The sequence below is a fragment of the Salmo salar genome, chromosome 06 (assembly GCF_965601325.2).
Source record: "Salmo salar chromosome 06, fSalSal1, whole genome shotgun sequence".
NCBI classification, from domain to species: Eukaryota; Metazoa; Chordata; class Actinopteri; order Salmoniformes; family Salmonidae; genus Salmo; species Salmo salar.
This window is the reverse complement of record NC_138296.1, coordinates 70,404,822-70,417,667: the sequence shown is the minus strand read 5'-3', so window position 1 is coordinate 70,417,667 and position 12,846 is coordinate 70,404,822. Positions and strand designations below refer to the sequence as shown.

Sequence of the window (12,846 nt, the reverse complement as noted above, 5' to 3'; positions counted from 1 at the left end):
CTCAGAGAAGTTGACTGTAGATGCTCCATCAACTCCTTCACTAACACATGGCCTCTAGCCTGGGTTGGGTAGGCCACCAGTACCTAAATGTTTCTGCAGTCAGCAAGTACAGAAAACTGGAAGAAACAGGCCTATGTGGCCTTAAATGGAAATGTTTCAATATTATTTTCCCTTATCCCCTTCCGAAATAGAGATAAAAATCAAAGGTACCACTGTGCGTCACTACTGACCTCTGTTTTGATATGGGCAATTCCATGGTAACAGAATTACACTGACTCAGATTTTTCACTTTAAAATAACAAAAAAAACATTGATTTCAAAGTTTAACAAACCATATAACTCTATGCACAAGGACTACTTTTAACAGTTTCCACTGAAACTTTTACAAAAACACATTTACAGGAAGAACTGTGCAGATACAAAGTTTGGCAACAGAATAAATCTGAGGGAGATTTTTCAGTAATTCTGTTACCAAACCTTGAATCTGTGTAAATTGTCCAATTAGTCATTGTGCATAGGGTTTCATGGTTTGAAATCCATTGTTTTTGTTTGGCACACATTTGAAAGTAAAAAATCGGAGTCTCAGCGTATTTCCGTTCTCGTGGAATTGCCCCTATGTATATGCCCCCCCCCCCCCCGCCCTCCCAAATCCCATACACACAAACACCATACAAACCTACAAACAAACCCTTAAAAACACATTGCGTAAGTTTACCACCAAGGGGGAAAGTGAGGCGTTAGAGGGATTCGCATGAGAGCTCCTGTTATACTGAACTGATGGGCTTTATATGACCCAGACTGGATGCACTGTGTTCCCTGGTCTTAGGTCTTCACCATGGGTGCCTTTATACACCAGGTCAGCTCACTGTAGATTGGCCACTCCAGTCAATGGATTTCACCTCAGCTTGCACGGAAAGAATATTATATTTGTTTTAACAGAGGTCAAATATTGGCTATGGTTAGGGGGCAGTGTTTATTACATTTTCCTGTGAGGGGAATCTGACCGGCGTGCGCCTGTGTTCCACAAATACTACGTATCCCTGAAATAACTTGAAAGGGGAGACCTGCAGTTTATTTACTTGGTAAATATTTGCTAATCTTTTTAAATTGAGTTCTAGGGTCCTTGAAAATAGAGGTCTAAACATGTGTGGTGTTAATTGCCACAGGTCAGGAGAGGTTTCCGTACGTAAGTCCCAAACACTGTGACTGCTGAGAGAGGATGAGTTGATTCTCAGCTCCTCCTTACTTGGATCCCAGATAGAGTTGCTGCTGCTTCAGCAACAGCTAATGGAGATCCGAATAAAATTCAAAAAAAGTACTTACAGAAGGAAGTTGCTCTGTCCAGTGGCATCCTGTTTTCAGACATACACTCTATATTGAGGAAATAGGGAGGAGATAGGGGATTAAAAAAAAACAATGACTGAACAAGTGAAAGAATGCATACAGTATAAAAGTTCACAGAATTATTCAAGTTTATAAGAGTAGTGCTGTTGAAGTGTTAATTGTTTTAATTAAAAGTAATAATAAAGTAATGATTATATTACAATGTGTAAATGTATAATAGGAGACAATTGCAACGTACACACTGCAAAACACACTAAACAGGTCATATTTCACAGGACCAAGATTGGTGAATACAGGTTGAGACTGCCATCTAGAGGTAAAAAAGGAGCTATGCCAAAATTCAGAGGACCCTCCCCATTCAAATGCAATTTAAATTGGTCACATACACGTGTTTAGCAGATGTTATTGCGGGTGTAGCGAAAATGCTTGTGTTTTGACTGCAATCAATATGGTAACAATGATTTACTCTTGTACAGACAAAAAATGTCATATTTCAAAATACAGTTCACAATACAGTGAAGGCGCAGTGATCTAAGGCACTGTATTTCAGTGCTTGAGGTGTCACTACAGACACCCTGGTTCGAATCCAGGCTGTATCACAACTGGCAGTGCTTGGGAGTCCCATAGTTCGAATTGGCAATTGGCCCAGCGTTGGTTTCCATGTGTTTCATTCCATTTGGTTCGTTCTGGACATTATTATGAGCTGTTCTCCCCTCAGCAGCCTCCTGTGTTTGTAACATATAGTAAGAATTGGATTTGTAACATATTATAGGAATTGCAACAACAAAAAATGTGAGCACCACTTTCAAAACTACTGCCTGAAATTATACAAAAGTTGGAGAGTCTTTAAGTTCCAACTGCTTGCATATTTACAAGTGTGATATCACCATTGTTATCTTTGGCTGTGTCCTTTTTGATCTTCCTGTTGTTAAGAATCTTGGACATAAGCTTCTCATAGAATCAAATCAAATCAAATGTATTTATATAGCCCTTCGTACATCAGCTGATATCTCAAAGTGCTGTACAGAAACCCAGCCTAAAACCCCAAACAGCAAGCAATGCATGTGAAAGAAGCACGGTGGCTAGGAAAAACTCCCTAGGAAAAACTCCCTAGAAAGGCCAAAAACCTAGGAAGAAACCTAGAGAGGAACCAGGCTGTGAGGGGTGGCCAGTCCTCTTCTGGCTGTGCCGGGTGGATATTATAACAGAACATGGTCAAGATGTTAAAATGTTCATAAATGACCAGCATGGTCAAATAATAATAATCATAGTAGTTGTCGAGGGTGCAACAAGCACGTCCGGTAAACAGGTCAGGGTTCCATAGCCGCAGGCAGAACAGTTGAAACTGGAGCAGCAGCACGGCCAGGTGGACCGGGGACAGCAAGGAGTCTTCATGCCAGATAGTCCTGAGGCATGGTCCTAGGGCTCAGGTCCTCCGAGAGAAAGAAAGAAAGAGAGAAAGAGAGAATTAGAGAGCATATTTAAATTCACACAGGACACCGGATAAGACAAGAGAAATACTCCAGATGTAACAGACTGACCCTAGCCCCCCAACACATAAACTACTGCAGCATAAATACTGGAGGCTGAGACAGGAGGGATCAGAAGACACTGTGGCCCCATCCGATGATAGCCCCAGACAGGGCCAAACAGGCAGGATATAACCCCACCCACTTTGCCAAAGCACAGCCCCCACACCACTAGAGGGATGTCTCCAACCACCAACTTACCGTCCTAAGACAAGGCCGAGTATAGCCCACAAAGATCTCCGCCACGGCAAAACCCAAGGGGGGGGCGCCAACCCAGACAGGAAGACCACGTCAGTGACTCAACCCACTCAAGTGACGCACCCCTCCCATGGACGGCATGGAAGAACACCAGTAAGCCAGTGACTCAGCCCCTGTAATAGGGTTAGAGGCAGAGAATCCCAGTGGAGAGAGGGGAACCGGCAAGGCAGAGACAGCAAGGGCGGTTCGTTGCTCCAGCCTTTCCGTTCACCTTCACACTCCTGGGCCAGACTACACTTAATCATAGGACCTACTGAAGAGATAAGTCTTCAGTAAAGACTTAAAGGTTGAGACTGAGTCTGCGTCTCTCACATGGGTAGGCAGACCATTCCATAAAAATGTAGCTCTATAGGAGAAAGCCCTACCTCCAGCCGTTTGCTTAGAAATTCTAGGGACAATTAGGAGGCCTGCGTCTTGTGACCGTAGCGTACGTGTAGGTATGTACGGCAGGACCAAATCGGAAAGATAGGTAGGAGCAAGCCCATGTAATAGGAGCAAGCCCATGTAATAGAACCATTCTATGTCCTGTGTGTCCTCCGGCCGCTGTAGATACTCCCTCTTCTGGACAAAGGTCCTAATGGCTTCGCATTTCATCAGTCCGTAATGGGGGACTTTCCCCACGATCACCATGATGAGAAAATCTCTGAGCTCCTCCAGCATCCTGCTCGGAGCCAGGGCAAAGGCCTCAAGGCACCAGCCGTCCTTAAGGAACTCTTTAGACACGATACACACAGTCTTCCTGCTCCCCCATATGGCGTCCCTGATGTTGGACAGGTGATCTTCATCTGGGATGAAGTCTCTGGCCTCGAAGCAGCAGTGGAGTATGTTGCACTCCGCCAACTGAAAGTCAAGCTTCTTCAACAGGGCAGTTTCTACCCCCTTGGGGTCATTGTTGCTGAAGCTTAAGTAAGCGTCCTACCGGGGCCCATCAGCAGGAGGATCCTTCCTAGGGCCCTCCAGGATCCTGGCGATCACCTTTTTGTAAACTTTGAAGAGGTATCCACGGAGATGGGCTAAAACAGTCGTTCCGACGGTGATCAGGGCTGAGCAGACGAAGTGCGTGAGCCTCAGCTCCTGAACCAGCCCCTCGTCATTCTACTCACACGATATGACTGATGTATTCAACAGGCTGATGCCATGGAGATTTGAGGGAAAATCACAGCTGAATTCATCCACGCCAGGGTCTGGAAAAGGCACGTTAGTCCCGTTCAGCCAAGTCAGAAAGTCCTCCAGGCCGCAGTCACAGTGGAATCGATTCCTATACAGGTTGATCCAGCTGAGAGAATGGAAAGCCGCTGGGTCAGGAGAGGCCAGGAATTGTAAGAGAGGTGAAGTGTTTTGAGAGTCTCTGGGAAAATGTCTGGTTGGAGGTATGTGAGGAAGTTGAAGTGGAGATCTCATCTCTTCCAGAGAGATGAGGCCTTTAAATATACCATCTGGGAGAGCCTGCAGGGAGTTCAAGCTTAAATCCAGACTAAAAAGGTTGCCAAGATTTTCAAAAACATGCAAACACTCTCCCCGTGCCCATATCACCTGCAAGGCGATGTTCCTTAGCTCAAGCAGCTTTAAATAGTTCACAGCTGGCACTGAAATATTATTGTTAACGGTGCACCACTTTATGAAGTTGTTACCATACCAGAGAAGCTTAATGTGCATTCATTTAGCTAAAACAATGTATACATCCTCTAAATTAGTTAACCTGTTGTTTTGAATATTAAGTATGATCGTACTATCAGCAAAGCCAGCGAGGCCCTCTAAGGATGTGATCTTATTATCAGTCAAATGAAGAAGTTGGATGTTTGGGAGTGGTGCAAGGTAACCATTTGTACCTAGATCACGAATAGAGTTTTCTGTAAGATCAAGGACTTGCAGGTGTGGAAGTCCTGTAAATGCCTGATATCCCAATGCACCAATATGGTTGTAGGATAAATCTAGTTCTAAAATATTGGGTAGATTTTCAAATGTGTAAGAATAGATTTCCCCTATAAGATTGTGTGACAGGTTCAGCCATTGTAGATTTTCAAGGCCAAAAAACTCACCCCTGTCAATCTTGTTAATTTTGTTTTGGGCTATTGTTATGTCCTGTACCTCTCTCAGTGGATTGAATACTGCATATTGCAAAGTAAAAATAAAGCATTTGGACAAATCTAGAATCTTGACACCACTATTCTTGAAGCCCTCAATGTTTGCCTGTCTGGGTCTTTGACGTTGCTGAAACAAAATTATTTCCCCATGGTGCTATGTTCCAGAATAAGATGGGGAATTTTGGTCCCTCGGATTGCACTGAAAAACTGTTTTGCCTTGTCCACATTGAATCCATTGGACGGTAAGTCAAGTATCTCCATGGACATGTTCCGTAAGCTGTTTTAATTAGTTCTCCGCATCCAGTGCAAGCGGGAGGGATTGTTCATTCCACTACCGAACTGTCCCTAATCAAAACGAAACAAAACGGCCTAAACCCAGCTGTCAGAAAACACAGAAAATTTAACTTTTTTCAATGTGTCAATCACTCTCGAGTCATCTGGGACCCACGGGCTAAGCCCAAGTGACTACTAGGAGGGCACTTGAACATTCGTAGTGTCATTCCAAAAAGTGATCAAATTCAACATCTACTCACAGACTCCAACCTTGACTTCCTCTGCCTCTCAGAGACATGGCTCCATAAAAACTCTCCATGGGCTGCTTTGATTGTGCCTGGCTACAATGTTTTCAGGAGAGACATGGTTGAAGGAAGAGGAGGGGGTCTGATGATTTACATTAAAGAACATATCCGATGTAAACAAATTGAGTGGTCATGTGATAATGAACTAGAATGTATTGGCCTGAACGTTACACTGTCTCCCCAAATGTCCTTTACCCTTATTGGAATGTATAGACCACCTTCCACCAAAAGTGTGTTTTTTGATCAGTTTAATAACATGCTTAGGGAATGTGATTTTGGGAAGGAGGTCATCTTAATGGGAGATTTTAATATTAATTATGAAGACAAGTCTTGTAGGAAAACCCTCAAACGGATCACTAATACCTTTGACCTTACACAGCTCGTTAAAGGGCCAACCAGGGTGACTTGTTGCTCTAAAACACAGATTGATTTGGTGTTCAGTAATAAACCAGAGAGAGTGACTAAATCATTCAATATGGTTACTGGGCTATCTCATCATAATTTGACACTTATAGCCAGAAAGCTGTCTAAGAGCAGATTTAAGCTCTCTACTGTTAGAAAGCTGGATCAACTAAGAATACCGAAGAGTGAATTAAACTATTTTGAAAACGCAATTAATGGAATTAACTGGAATGATCTCTTGTCCATGTCACGTCCTGACCAGCAGAGGGCGTAATTGTGTTAGTCTTGGTCAGGATGTGGCAGGGGGTTTGTGTTTGTTAAATGTTGTGTGGGTGATTGGACTCCCAATTGAAGGCAGGTGTGTTAAGTTGCCTTTGATTGGGAGTCCTATATAGGAGTGTGTGTTTTTCTTTGGGGTTGTGGGTAGTTGTTCTTGCATTGCGTTTCGTGTGCCTGCAAGACTGTTCCTGTCGTGAGTATCATTGATTGCTTTTTCCCTGTGGATGCTTTACTTTTGTTTATTGAAAACTATGAGTATCCACATACCCGCTGCGCCTTGGTCCATTTTTGAAGACAGCTGTTACAGTCCTATACAGACGTGGAAGCTGATAGTGAGGTTTTTCTATCCACAATCCAGGCTACAATAAATGGTTTCCTAAAGAAAATCAAATCCAAACCTGGCCAAAAGAGCACTCTTCCTTGGCTAAATGGAGAAATTTGGAAATTGATGAAAGAACGAGATTATGCTCTAAAAACAGCCCTAAAATTCAAATTAGAGCATGACAGACGTAGGTTTACCATGTTGAGAAATAAGGTGACGAAAGAAATCAGACAGGCCAAGGCAAACTTTTTTATTAACATAATTGGTGAGGCAAAGGGAAATTCTAAATTGATCTGGGAGAATCTAAAAAAGTTAACAGGGAAAGACCATAGTAATGATGCAAAAAGACTAGAAATCATGGTGAATAACAATCTAACACAGGATGCAGTCGCAATAGCCTTCAATTCCTACTTTATTGACTCTATCAAGGTACTGACACAGAACCCCTCCACTGGTTTATTGGGCTCAGTGCTAGTGAATGACGCTCAACCTCTCTTCATCATAAGGGAGGTTTCTGAGTCAAAGGTGAACAAGGTGATTAGCTCACTAAAGAACTCTAAATCTAAAGATGTGTTTGGGCTGGACTCTACCTTTCTTAAAAACTACAAAGAGTCACTCATTGGCCCCATTACTAAGGTCACCAACACATCTATTGGTCTGGGGGTGTTTCCAAGGGTATGGAAGTCAGCCATAATAACGGCCATCTTTAAATCGGGCGACCCTGCTGACGTGAGTAACTACAGGCCCATTAGTATACTACCTGTGGTGTCGAAGGTTGTTGAAAAGTGTGTAGCAGAACAACTGATTTCCCACCTCAACAACAGCCCCTTCACATTACACTCCATGCAGTTTGGCTTCAGAGCGAAACACTCCACAGAAACGGCCAACTGCTTTCTTCTGGAAAATGTGAAGTCCAAGATGGACAAAGGGGGCATTGTTGGGGCTGTGTTTCTGGACCTAAGGAAGGCTTTCGATACTGTTTACCATGAGATTCTCATCACAAAATTGTCCAAGTTGAACTTTTCCCCCGATGCCTTGAGATGGATGAAATCATACCTTGAAGGCATAACTCAGTGTGTCAGAGTGAGCAATGAGCTGTCGCCCACTCTTAGCTATGATGTGGGCGTGCCCCAAGGGTCAATACTGGGGCCCCTCCTGTTCAGCCTGTACATTAATGATCTGCCTTCTGTCTGCACTGGGTCTGAAGTTCAAATGTATGCAGATGATACAGTGATATATGTGCATGCAAAGAGCAAACAACAAGCTGCACAAGAACTCACTACTGTAATGGTCCAGGTTACAAAGTGGCTCAGTGACTCGTGTTTGCATCTCAATGTGAAAAAAACTGTTTGCATGTTCTTCACAAAGAGGGCAACAGATGCTACTGAGCCAGATGTCTGTGTCAGGGGAGAAGCTCCAGGTGGTATCTGCTTTTAAGTACCTTGGCATCATACTTGATTCCAACCTCTCTTTTAAAAAGCATGTGAAAAAGGTCATTCAAATAACCAAATTCAACCTAGCTAATTTCCGATTTATACGAAATTGTTTGACCACAGAGGTAGCAAGACTGTACTTCAAATCGATGATACTCCCCCACTTAACATACTGCTTGACTAGTTGGGCCCAAGCTTGCTATACAACATTAAAACCTATTCAGTCTGTCTACAAACAGGCTCTCAAAGTGCTCGATAGGAAGCCCAATAGCCATCATCACTGTTACATCCTCAGAAAGCATGAGCTCAATACACCGACGCATGTCTTGTATTCAAGATCCTAAATGGCCTGGCTCCCCCTCCACTCAGTATTTTTGTTAAACAGAAAACCCAAACATATGGCAGCAGATCCACAAGGTCTGCCATGAGAGGTGACTGTATAGTTCCCTTAAGGAAAAGCACCTTTAGTAAATCCGCTTTCTCTGTGAGAGCTTCCCATGTCTGGAATACACTGCCATCAGACACACAACTGCACCACATATCACACTTTCACAAAAAGCATGAAGACATGGCTAAAGGTCAATCAGATTTGTGAACATAATCACTAGCTGTGTATTGCCACTTTCCATGTTGTCTGTTGTCTGTAACTTGTGAGGTGTGGAAACACTGTTGTTTTTATGGATTTTGTCTTGTTGCTTTTTGTTCTATGTTGCTCTGTCTGTATGCTACATCTTGCTTGTCCTATGTTGCTCTGTCTGTATGCTATGTCTTGCTTGTCCTATGTTACTCTGCGTGTGCTCACTGTTCAATGATTGTCTATATTGTAATTGTTTTTAATAACCTGCCCAGGGACTGCGGTTGAAAATTAGCCGGCTGGCTAAAACCGGCACTTTTACTGAAACGTTGATTAATGTGCACTGTCCCTGTAAAAATAAAATAAACTCAAACTCAAGGGATGTCTGCATATTTTCCAGTCAAAGCCACGTGGAGTCATACTATTCAGTTGGATGCTGCTCAAGTCAAGGAGCTGAAAGTGTTTGACTTGAAAGCCAAGCAAATCATCCTCACATAAGCTTTTCATCCTGTTTAGGGTAACATTTAGCTCTTGGAAATCTCATGTTCACAAAGAACAGTGCAGGTTGAATTCCTTTCATCTGGTTACCATACAGATCTAGCGATACCAAGGAGACCAGGGGTCTGAGATAGTCACCTTGTAAACACAGATTCAGTCAGGTCACAATTATATAGAGAGAGAGTTCAGGTTAGACAGTCCCACAAACCCATTTGGTTCGATCTGTAAACCTGAGTTATGTCCTAAATAGAGCTTTGCCAAGTTTGCCAGCCTTTGAAAGGTGTTAGTTCTTATAATAAGCCCATTTCCTCGTTGCCAACTGAGGTCCAGTTCCTTTAACCCTTCAAGCCAAGAGAATGATGTCTCATTGATCTCACTGTAGTTTTCACTCATATACACAATGGTAATGTATGGAGGCAGCAGAGGGACCTGATGTAGAGACTGGCTGGTGCAAGCTGCTATAGAGCAATATAGTGGGCATCTTGGGGTGTATTTCACCACCTGCAGATAGACTCCAAAGACAGCCAGCAGTATAAGGTTCCTCATCATCCCCCTGACAAAGTAGAAAATAATGCAAATTATTACAAAATAATTCAAATGATTGTTATGACATTACAGGGCTACAGTCCATAAATGAATTTGTTGGCTGTATCAGTCTTAGAGTATCCGCTTCAGATGAGACATCCTTGGCTATAGCGAATTCACATTTAACTGTCTCTTTGAAATATCCATAGTCCACAGTTTCTGTCCCAACCTGATAATGAAAATACTTTATTTGTGTGCTGGGTACACAGCCTTACTCTAGTCAGGTGTCACAAGGCTTACATAAGGATGTTTGTATTATACGAATGAATCACTTCTACCCCCAAGTCAGTAAACCAATGAGAGTGCCTTGGGCAATATAATTATGGCTTCGTTTGATGTGGCTGAACGATTATCATGAGACCTATTATGTGGCCAGTAAAATTGTTTTAAAGGGGCAATCTGAGATTCAAAAACTGTGACACTCTTTTGGCAAACAACTGAGGGATGGGGCTGGAGAAATGTAACCACTCTCAAATAGAGGGTACTATGAATGCAAGGACTGACCATCCATTGTAATTACAGTTTTAACCATGTTTTGAAGCTATTTATTTGGGGTTCTGATGGGGTAAGACAATTTATAAAATACAGTATGTTCTTCAAGAATCAGAAAATGGATGTAGGCCTACCAATCCCAGTTTCCCCCTTTAAATGTACCTAATGAGGCTACAATTATTTGACATTTAATAAAGTTGTCATCTAAAGAACTGTGAGGTCTTAATATGACAGCAATTGTTGCAGACTGGTGCATCAATGAGTAAAGTTGTCTTTGGGCAATGTAACCATTCAAGTAGGCATAGGCCAATAATCTAATTTGTTGAAGTGAACTACGACAACCAAAAGAAATGTTCTCTGATATCTATCAACAACTATACATGATTATGCACTTAGAGTAAACAGTAGGCTAAAGGTAATAGTTGTGGCTTACCTAAATACGCGTCGTCGAGCCTTTGAGCCTGTTTACCGGATAGGCTATTCCAGTCGCAGATACTGTAACTCGACGCACTGTTTTTCATTAACTCCTCCCCTGAAACTGACTGAAATGTTCTTATGCAACCATGTTTGAGAGTTAATTACACAATAATCTGACTGACTTTAAATTCAGTTTTTATAGTCCAGTGGTCTTACAAGTTCAAACCGTCCTCTTGAAACACAAAGGGAAAACATGTTTTCCCTCTGTGTCAACATGTTGTGCAATATTGTGTCAATTTTCCAAATAACTGCAACATTTCTGCTTTACAGACCACCAATGAGCTGACATTGCAAAGTTGTAGAAGTTCATCATGTCCAATTGAAATTCTGTAGCTTTCAATGCATTACATTGCTATTACACATTATGCTAATTAAATGTGTAGAACCAGGGGAACTTGTCTCAAAACTCCATATAGTAATATACAATCCAAAAACCTGGGCTACTTAAAGACCCACTCCCATAAATGTGGAATTGGAATACTAGAATGGCCATGGACCATTCTGATAAAGGTCAGCCATCTTGGTCAGGGAGTTGGTTAACCATGGTTTGCCAGTGCTGTGATAAGATATTGTGTAAAATAATGAATTTGAAGAATGCACAGTCTTGAAGGAGTACCCACATATGCTGAGCACTTGTTGGCTGCTTTACCTTCACTCTGCGGTCCAACTCATCCCAAACCATCTCAATTGGGTTGAGGTCGGGGGATTGTGGAGGCCAGGTCATCTGATACAGCACTCTATCACTCTCCTTTTTGGTCAAATAGGCCTTACACAGCCTGGAAATGTGTTTTGGATCATTGTCCTGTTGAAAAACAAATGATAGTCCCACTAAGCGCAAACCAGATGCGATGGCATATCGCTGCAGAATGCTGTGGTAGCCATGCTTGTTAAGTGTGCTTTGAATTGTAATTAAATCACCAACAGTGTCACCAGCAAAGGACCATCACACCTCCTCCTCCAAGCTTCACGGTGGGAACCACAATGAGGAGACCCTCCGTTTACCTACTCTGCGTCTCACAAAACCACCGCAGTTGGAACCAAAAATCGCACATTTGGACTCATCAGACCAAAAGGACAGATTTCCACCGGTCTAATGTCCATTGCTCGTGTTTCTTGGCCCAAGCAAGTCTCTTCTTATTAGTGGTGTCCTTTAGTAGTGGTTTCTTTACAGACATTCGACCATGAGTTGGCAGGTAGCCTAGTGGTTAGAGTGTTGGACTAGTAACCGAAAGGTTGCAAGATCGCAATCCCTGAGCTGACAAGGTAAAAATCTGTTGTTCTGCCCCTGAACAAGGCAGTTAACCCAGAGCTCCTAGGCTGTCATTGAAAATAAGACAACTGACTTGCCTAGTTAAATAAAGGTTAAATAAATAAAAAATGAATGCCTGATTCACAGTATTAGTATACAGTATATACTGAACAGTTGATGTTGGAGATGTGTCTGTAACTTGAACTCTGTGAGGTGCAATCTGAGGTGCAGTTAATTGCTGATTTCTGAGGCTAGTAACTCTAATGAATTTATCCCCTGCAGCAGAGGTAATTCTGTGTCTTCCTTTCCTGTGGTGTCCTCATGAGAGCCAGTTTCATCATAGCGCTTGACAGTTGTGGAAAAAGTACCCAACTGCCATACTTGAGTAAAAGTAAAGATACCTTAATAGAAAATCACCCAGTAAAATACTACTTGAGTAAAAGTCTAAAAGTATTTGATTTTAAATATACTTAAGTATCAAAAGTAAAAGTAACAATCATTTAAAATTCCTTATTAGGTACATTTTCTAGTTTTTATTTTATTTTACGGATTGTCAGGGGCACACTATAACACTCACACATAATTTAGAAATGAAGCATTTGTGTTTAGTTAATCCGCCAGATCAGAGGCAATGCGGATGACCAGGGATGTTCTCTTGATAAGTGAGTGAATTGGACCATTTTCCTGTCCTGCTAAGCATTCAAAATGTAACGAGTCCTTTTGGGTGTTCTGGACAATGTAT

General features: G+C 42.3%; 2 pseudogenes across 1 annotated transcript; both read right to left on the bottom strand.

Annotated features, from left to right (window-relative positions):
• Window positions 1–1,242: 1,242 nt before the first annotated feature.
• Window positions 1,243–5,786, bottom strand: LOC106607632 (toll-like receptor 5; annotated as a pseudogene).
• Window positions 5,787–6,786: 1,000 nt separating this feature from the next.
• On the bottom strand, window positions 6,787–11,246 carry LOC123743480 (toll-like receptor 5; annotated as a pseudogene). Its single transcript, XR_014392724.1, has 2 exons — window positions 10,812–11,246; window positions 6,787–9,854 (listed from the first exon to the last, which is right to left on the bottom strand). The product of XR_014392724.1 is annotated as a toll-like receptor 5 (transcript).
• Between the last annotated feature and the right edge of the window lie 1,600 nt (window positions 11,247–12,846).